This window comes from Ornithorhynchus anatinus, chromosome 8, assembly GCF_004115215.2.
Source record: "Ornithorhynchus anatinus isolate Pmale09 chromosome 8, mOrnAna1.pri.v4, whole genome shotgun sequence".
In the NCBI taxonomy this organism is placed as follows: Eukaryota; Metazoa; Chordata; class Mammalia; order Monotremata; family Ornithorhynchidae; genus Ornithorhynchus; species Ornithorhynchus anatinus.
Genome location: NC_041735.1, coordinates 52,904,235 through 52,912,968, shown reverse-complemented (window position 1 = coordinate 52,912,968; position 8,734 = coordinate 52,904,235).

Sequence of the window (8,734 nt, the reverse complement as noted above, 5' to 3'; positions counted from 1 at the left end):
GATCAGGTTCCTCCAGGCATGAGAAGGGCCTAATGGCAAGTGCACGGGCTTTGAAGTCAGAGGACCTGTGTTCTAATCCCAGCCCCATCACTTGTCTGCTGTGTGACCTTGCCACTTTACTTCTTTGTGCCTCAGTTACCTCATCTGTAAAATGGGGAATAAGACTGTGAGCCACAGGTGGCACAACCTGATTACCTTGTATCTACCCCAGTGCTTAGAACAGTGCTTGGCACACAGTAAGCACTTAAATACCATCATTATAGACTGTAAGCCCAGTGTGGCCAGGGATTGTCTCTATTGCTGAATTGTACTTTCCAAGCGCTTAGTACAGTGCTCTGCACATTGTAAGCGCTCAATAAATACGATTGAATGAATGATCATCACCAGGCCCAGCCCTCAGCCCAGACAATTGCCACAATCCTCTTTTCCCAAGCCAAAACATTGGCCTAGCCTGGAATCTGCTGTCTGGGCCCCTGGTTACCCAATCAAGCATCTTGACTGAGCTTCCAGACCCCGAGGTGCGATGCCAAGTGAGATCTGCCACCTTCAACAACATTCTTGCTTCTCTATTTTCCTTTGCATTTACTCCAATTCGAAGGGCGAAATGTTGCCAGAGAAGAATGATCCCACTTATACAGATTGGATAATATTCATTCTTTCATTCATTCGTATTTATTGACCGCTTACTGTGTGCAGAGCACTGTACTAAGCAATTGGGAAAGTACAATACAACAATAAACTGTCACATTCCCTGCCCACAATGAGCTTACAGTGTGGGGGGTGACAGGGGGAGAGACAGACATCAATGCAAATAAAAATACAGATATGTACATAAGTGCTGAGGGGCAGGGGGTAGGGGAAAAAGAGCAAAGGAAGCAAGTCAAAGCGACACAGAAAGAGCATAGCATAGTGGATAGAACATGGGTCTGGGAGGCAGAGGTCATGGGTTCTACAACCCAGCCCACATAACTTGACCCTCTGGTGCTAACTTTCTCACTGTGCCTTGACCTTGCCTGTCTCGTTGCAGAGCCCTGGCACACATCCTACCTCTGGCCTAGAATGCCCTCTCACCTCAAATCTGCCAGACACTTACTCTCCTCCCCTGGCCCCCCCTTCAAAGCCTTATTGAAGGCCCATCTCCTCCAAGAGGCCTTCCACACTAAGCCCCACTTTTCTTCATCTCCCACTCCTTTCCTCATCGCCTTGACTTGTTCCCTTTGCTCTTCCCCCCGCCCCATTCCCACAGCACTTATATATAAAAATATATCTGTAATTTTATTTATTTGTATTATCTATTTGTATTGATGTCTGTCTTCCCATGTCTGTTTATTTGTATCGATGTCTGTCTCCCCTCCCTCCAGACTGTGAGCTCATTGTGGACAGGGATTGTCACTGTTTACTATTGTATTGTACTTTTTCAAGTGCTTAGTACAGTGCTCTGCACATAGTAAGTGCTTAATAAATATGATTGAATGAATGAATCTCTAACTGTAATCTCACTGTGGGCTGGGAAGTTGTCTATCACCTCTGTTACACTGTACTCTCAAGCACTTAGTACAGGGCTCTGCACACAGTAAGCATTCAATAAATACCATTTATTGATATCTGCCTACATTCTGCCCTAAGTGACCGTTATGTAGAATTCCAAGAGAACTAATGGAAAGAGCTGCTTGAAAAGCAAGCAGTGGAAAGATGGAAAAGAAAAATTATACGATTTATCAGCTACCTGGCATACAAGAGAGTCATGGCAGGGAAGGTAGTTTTCTGAACTTGGTTGCCATAGCAACAGGTTTTTAGCGCACATTTAAACTCATGTACCTTTTAAACCACTACTACTAAGTAGTTACTATTATTACATATACTATTACCAAAGATGATACCGATCAGACTTGAGTCTAAGTTTTTACTGTATAACTCATAGCCAGCAACTGAAGCAAAGTATATTCAGCACTTGTGGTATATTATGTAGAAATTTTTTATTTCTTGTTTAATTTTAGGTAAAAATCTGACATAACATTATGAATTGTAATCACTTAGAGGTTGAAAGGAAGGATAGAAATCACTTGTTAAAGTTTAACTTGGCATGAATGTGATGCAGAAATTGTTTAATTTTAAATGAAAAAAGTTCCTATTTTTTTGATAGTTTCTGGTATTATTGATTTGATTACATACAATATTTTGGCAAAAAATAGACATCAGAACTGACCTGAACTGAACTTATGATGATGATGGTTTTGATTAAGCATTTACTATGTGATAGACACTATACTATGCACTGGGGTGGATACAAGCAAATCAAGTTCCCAGGTGGGGCTCACAGTCTCAGTCTGCATTTTACAGATGAGGTGACTGAGGCACAGAGAAGTAAACTGACTTGCCCAAGGTCACACGCAGACAAGTGGCAGAGCCAGGATGAGAACCCATGCCCTTCTGACTCCCAGGCCCGTGCTCCATCCACTATGCTGTGCCGCTTCTTGGTAATAGCCTCCTTGCTACTCTCCCTGCCGTCTGTCTCTCCCCGCTCCAGTCAATGCTTCATTGTGCTGCCTGAATCATTTTTCCTAAAACATGTTCAAGTCCATGTCTCTCCACTCCTCAAGAACCTCCAGTGGTTGCCCATCCATCTCCACATGAAATAGAAACTCCTTACCATTGGCTTTAAAGCACTAGATCAGCTTGTGCCTCCCTACAACCCAGCCTGCACACATTGCTCCTCTGTCACCAACTTGCTCAATGTACCACAATCTCATTTTATCTTACCGCTGACCACTTTCCCACATCCTCCTCTGGCCTGTACTTCCCTCCCCCTCCAGACCACCTCTCTTCCCACTTTCAAAACCTTATTGAAATCTTATCTCCTCCAAGAGGCTTTCCCTGATTAAGCCCTCTTTTCCCCTTCTCTCTCTCCCCTTCTGTGTCACCTAAGGATCTGTACCCTTTAAACACATATTCTATATTGATCCAACCCTCAGCCCAACAGCACTTACATTCATATCTGTAATTTATTTATTTGAATGTCTCTCTCACCTTCTAGACTGTAAGCTCCTTGAGAGCAGAGAACATGTCTACCAATTATGTTGTACTGTACTCTCCCAAGTACTTAATACAGTGCTCTAAACACAGTGAGTTCTTAATAATAGTGTTGGTATTTGTTAAGCGCTTACCATGTGCATTTACCATGTGCAGAGCACTGTTCTAAGCGCTGGAGTAGATTTACAGGATAATCAGGTTGTCCCAAATGAGGCTCACAGTCTTAATCCCCTTTTTACAGATGAGGTAACTGAAGCACAGAGAAGTTCAGTGACTTGCCCACAGTCACACAGCTGACAAGTGTCGGAGCTGGGATTGATAGCAGAGTTCTTAATAAATGTCATTGATATGTGTGTGTGTGTATATATATATATATTTTGTATGCATAGCAGGAGTTTTGGGAATAATGAGAGACTAAGTTTTCCTAAAGCTGGGCACCAGCTATCAGAGAGCCTTCCTTTCATTGCTGGATCCCCAGTTCAAAGTTAGTTGACTTTTCATTGTGATCACCTGACAAAGAATTACTCAAAGTGACACAATAGCTTCTATCCAGGTTCTAATCTTATCACTGATACTTTCTCCTGGAGGTGGCTAGGTAACTCTTGGATAAACACTGGTGGTAATAAAGGGCATGTATTTTTTAAAAGGTAGAGAAGCAGCATAGCCTAGTGGAAAGAGTATGGACCTGGAAGCTAGAGGACCTGGGTTTTAATACTGGCTCTGCCATTTGTCTGCTGGGTGACCTTGGGCAAGTCACTTAACTTCTCTGTCCCTCAGTTACTTCATCTGTAAAATGGAGACTAAATACTTGTTCTCCTTCCTAGACTGTGAGTCCTACATGAGACAGGGATTGTGTTTAACCTGGTTATCTTTTATCTACCCCAGTGCTTAGGACAGCATTGACAACTATAGTAAGCACTTAAATTCCATTAAAAATCCCCAACACCACCCCCTCCCCAAAAAAACAAAAGTATCCCAGGCTCCTTACTTATCAATAGATACTGTAGATCAAGTAATCAATTTAAGTACTTGCAGTACTTATAGGTAACAGAGGACTGTACTAAGAACTTGGTACGATTTATAAATACTTGGTTGGTTATCTGGAAAATAAAAAAATTAACATTATGCTATTAAATTGTATGTTGCCCCATCCAGATGACCATATTTCCTATTTTACTTAATGTAAAGAAAAATTTGCTGGGTACAGAAAAGTTAAAAAAAACCCACACAAAACCTTAGCCACCTTCTTCTTGCCTAGGGAAGGAAAAGAACAGAATATAAAGAAGAATAGTTAATAGCTACGGAACTATTAGTTGCTATGGTGGTAAAAAAAAAAGTCCAAGTGACTGAATTGATTTAAAGCTTAGGCTTAATGCCAGAGTAAAATCAATTAACCTTACTTTTCTATTTAATCTTCTTAAACAAATTATGCCACAAAATAGAAAACTGGGAGTGTTGTAATTAACAGAGTATCTATATGGCACCAATCTGAAAGATTACCTCACCCTCTGAAGTGCTTTTACATTGCCCTCGAAGTGACTAGCAACCAGAAATGACTCACTAAGGAAAACATAGAGGAGAGACATATTTTGGGGAATATTAGCAGTTGATATTCCAAACTAGAATTTCCCTATTTTGATCAACAAGTTCTTTCTTGTGGGTCTCAATATTTATTTAAATTGCCTCTTTTGTTTAGTAGATTTACATGGGGGTTTTTTTCTTTTAACTGCTATTTTAATCTCAAAGCAATAACACACAGCTTTAGTGCTTTATGTGGCAGTAAGAGTTAAAGTTGGTATTTTAAATATGTCCAAACAGTTGGAAAGCTATCCAATTCTAAACACTTAAATCATCTAGCTGATATTGATCAGTTTTGGGAGATAAATTTGAACATGATGCTGGCTGTTGCTATAGTAGCCTTGTCTCTTGACAACCCAGGTGAAGGTTGTGAAGCAGTGAGTTACATTCTCCTTAAAAGTGCTCTGACAAAGCAGAAATTTCAATAAGAACCATATTGTAAAAGTCAAATAGAGGAAAAAAAAGGATTCCACTTCCCTCACTTCATGTTATTTAGGCTCTTGTTCTAATTCTAAATGCTTTTGGTACCTGAACAATTTGACGAAATGATTGGAACTGTTTTGCTGCATCTTTTACTAAAGTAGAAATCTGTGCAGAACACTGCCCATTTAAGATTTTGGGCTAAGTGATCTGTAAATCATAAATCTCTCTAGGAGAAGCATAATCTGCAAAAAACTAAATTCCAAAGGGGCAGACCCAGTACACACTATATTTTAGAATAAAACACTTTCAGCATACATCTCATCTATCATTTCTTTTTTTTATTGTCATTTAACATAATTTAACAATCTAGCAATACATATTTACAGGAATACCAAAAAGAGATGAGCATAAAAAGGTCCACGGATAATATACCCCATTTATTGAATCAACCAGTATCTTTCAATCATTCTTATAATGAAAGTATCTAACTCCTTATTATGAGCCATTTCAAACATTTTTAGTAATCCTCAAAGCTAGAAACAGTTTCCAGCTCCATAAAGAAACTACTAGAAGACTTTGGTGACTTTGATTTAATTTCTTTTCTATTACAGAACTGGAAAAATATAGCTTGATTCTGTCATTATTAAAATAAATTCAAAAGGGAAAAGAAAAGCTTACCATTGCATTTGAGACCAAGAGGCAGGTTTCAAAGTGGGAAAGTTTTAGCTACAAATATAAATATTTGATAATTGAAATTTTACTTCTAGATTTTACCATTTTGCATAAGACAATGCAAACACCAAAGTAAAAATGAAGTCCCCAACAAATATAATCTCTAAATATAGAGAGAAGAATATAGATTAAGTTTTGTGAGTCCTTTAATAGCCAGGGACCAATTCCACCTCTGTATATTTTCCCAGCACTTAACACACTTCTCTGCATAGTACACACTTAATACTATTATTGCCACTGTTCTTTAATAAGAGGGCAAGAATATACGTCTTAATCCGCAAGTACCAAACTTTTATTTTTAAGACTGCCAAAAATGTTAGTGAGAGGAGCACTTAACACCTCGCTTGAATTTTAAGTTTCACCTCGAAGAAGAGAATTGGATAGGGAAATCTTTTTTTTTCCACAAAATAGCTAGCTGAAAAAGTAATCTTTAAAAGTTTCCTCCAGCGGTTACAAATTTAGACAGAAATCTATATAATGCTAATTTGTAACCTAAAGCAAAGTAAGTATTTTCTCTCCTGCCTATTTAACAGGTGTGCTATTTCCACCTTATTGCTCCTCTGAACAAAATCAATCCCATACCCCTCTAAATGGAAATAAACACCTCCTATCTACAGGAGACTCCCCACTATCGGAATAATCCTAGAAAAGTTCACTGATCTTTCCCAAGCTCTGTAACATTAGTTATTGAATTCTAAGCAAAATTATGAAGGAAATCTGAACCACTACTTCCCCCAACAATACACATTCTTTAATTTTATTTCCACATAAAAACTCCCATCAACAGTTAATCTGTGCTCATTTTATTATTTTACTTTTCACTTTAAGAATTCAAAGACATTTTGTACACTTAGTTTACCCACTGGATCATACCCTTATGAAAAGTTGCACCAGAAATAAACCAACTTCAAAAATAAACCGAAAAACGCACCATGAAGCAGCAACCTGGCATCAGTTGTGGGACAGTAGTCATCACTTGACAAAGCCTCACAGGAGAGGCATCTTTCCTTTTCATAATGCGTAGGCTTGAGTGCTCAATTAACATTAATTCCATCAAACCCACCATTGGTGCTTAGAGAACAGAAATTCTTCCCGGACCTTTATGTTTGAGAAAGAGATTTGGGAGAGACCCAAAGTGATTACACATAGTTTCTAGACAGTGTTACGACCTTATTTGTCTCCAAACATTTACTGTTCTTTCTTGCTGTCATTTAATTCCGGAACAGACACTTTGGAAATTTAGATGAGAAGTTGAAAACTTTGGCAGAGAATGAAAACCCTGTAAATTTTATTCCTCAAATGCTGCCAATTTTTCAAAGTTAATTTTATTTAAAATAAAAACACAATGCTAAGTATGTGGAGACAGGAGCTGTCATGCAAGACTGTGTAACCCCTATCCCATACCTCCCAGGATTCTCCTCCTCCACTGAGGAGAGAGAATCCTAACAAGTTAATTATCAACCACTGTACCACATATTATAAGTTATTTATTTATATTAATGTCTGTCTCCCCCTATAAACTCGTGGGCAGGGAACATGTCTACCAACTCTGTTGCAGTGCACTCTCCTAAGCCCTTAGTATAGTGCTCTGCACACAGTAAACGTTCAATAAATACCATTGATGATTATATAAGCAGAAAAGGGAACCTTGAAGTAAGATTATAAACTTCTGAGAGCAAGGATTGTGCCTAACTCTTCTGTCCTCTTCCAAATGCTTAGTTCAGTGCTCTGTCCCAAGTAAGCACTCAATAGATCCTGAATGACCACCAGAGGTTTGCTGCTATTGAGGACACCTTCCCCTGCTGGTCTGTGTGCAATATGTGCAAGTGGGAGAAAAATCGGGGTCAACAAGAACAAAGGTTTGTTTTTGTTTTTTTAAATGGTATTTGTTAAGCGCTTACTGTGTGCCAAAGACTATACATAGTGCTGGGGTAGATGCAAGTTAATCAGGTTGGACACAGTCCGTGTCCCACATGGGGTTCACAGTCTTAATCTCTATTTTACAGATGAGGTAACTGAGGCATAGAGAAGTGAAGTGACTTGATCAAGGTCAATCAACAGACAAGTAGCAGAACTGGGATTAGAACCCAGGTTTTTTGACTCCCAGACCTGATACAGATCCACTAGGACACGGTACTTCTAATGAAGCAACTTATAACAAAGTTGGGAGTTTCAGTGAAATGTGCCATATATCCACAATCAAACTTCAATCTTGTAAATCAGCTGAGGGAATACTGTTCACCGTATCTAGAACAGATTTAAATAAACATCTCAGATAAAAAGGATTCATAGTCAATTAATGACTTGAATCAATTGTATTTATTGAACACTTACTGTATACAGAGCATGTGCTAAGTGCTTTGACACTCAGAAATTCTAGACAAGGAGACACAAGTAATAATAATAATAACAATGGTATTTGTTAAGCACTTACTATGTGCCAGGCACTGTTCTAAGCACTGGGGTGAGTACAAGCAAATTGGAGTGGGCACAGTTCCTGTCCAATGCTGGGCTCACAGTCTCAATCCCAACTTTACAGAGGAGGTAACTGATGCACAGAGAAGTGAATGGACTTGCCCAAGGTCACACAGCAGATAAGTGGCAGAGCCGGGATTAAAACGTGACCTTCTGACTCCCAGACCCATAGTCTATCCTCTTTGCTCTAGACTGTAAACTAATTGTGGGCAGGGAACATGTCTGCCCACTCTGTATTTTAGTCTCCCAGGCACTTAGTACAGTGCTCTGCACACAAGTAAGCACTCAGTAAGATTTATTGATTGATTCATAGTCATTAATTCAATCACCTCTTTCTCTTAGGACACATTTCAGCCTGAATTTCTCTCTAATTTGAAACATGGAACTCTAGCCTCAGAGTTTACAGCTTTAGATCCACCTCCTTTGTCAATTAAGTAGAAATAGAATAATTTCCTTAGCGGTAAAACTCTGCACTCTAAGTCTTTGCCTAATTAGA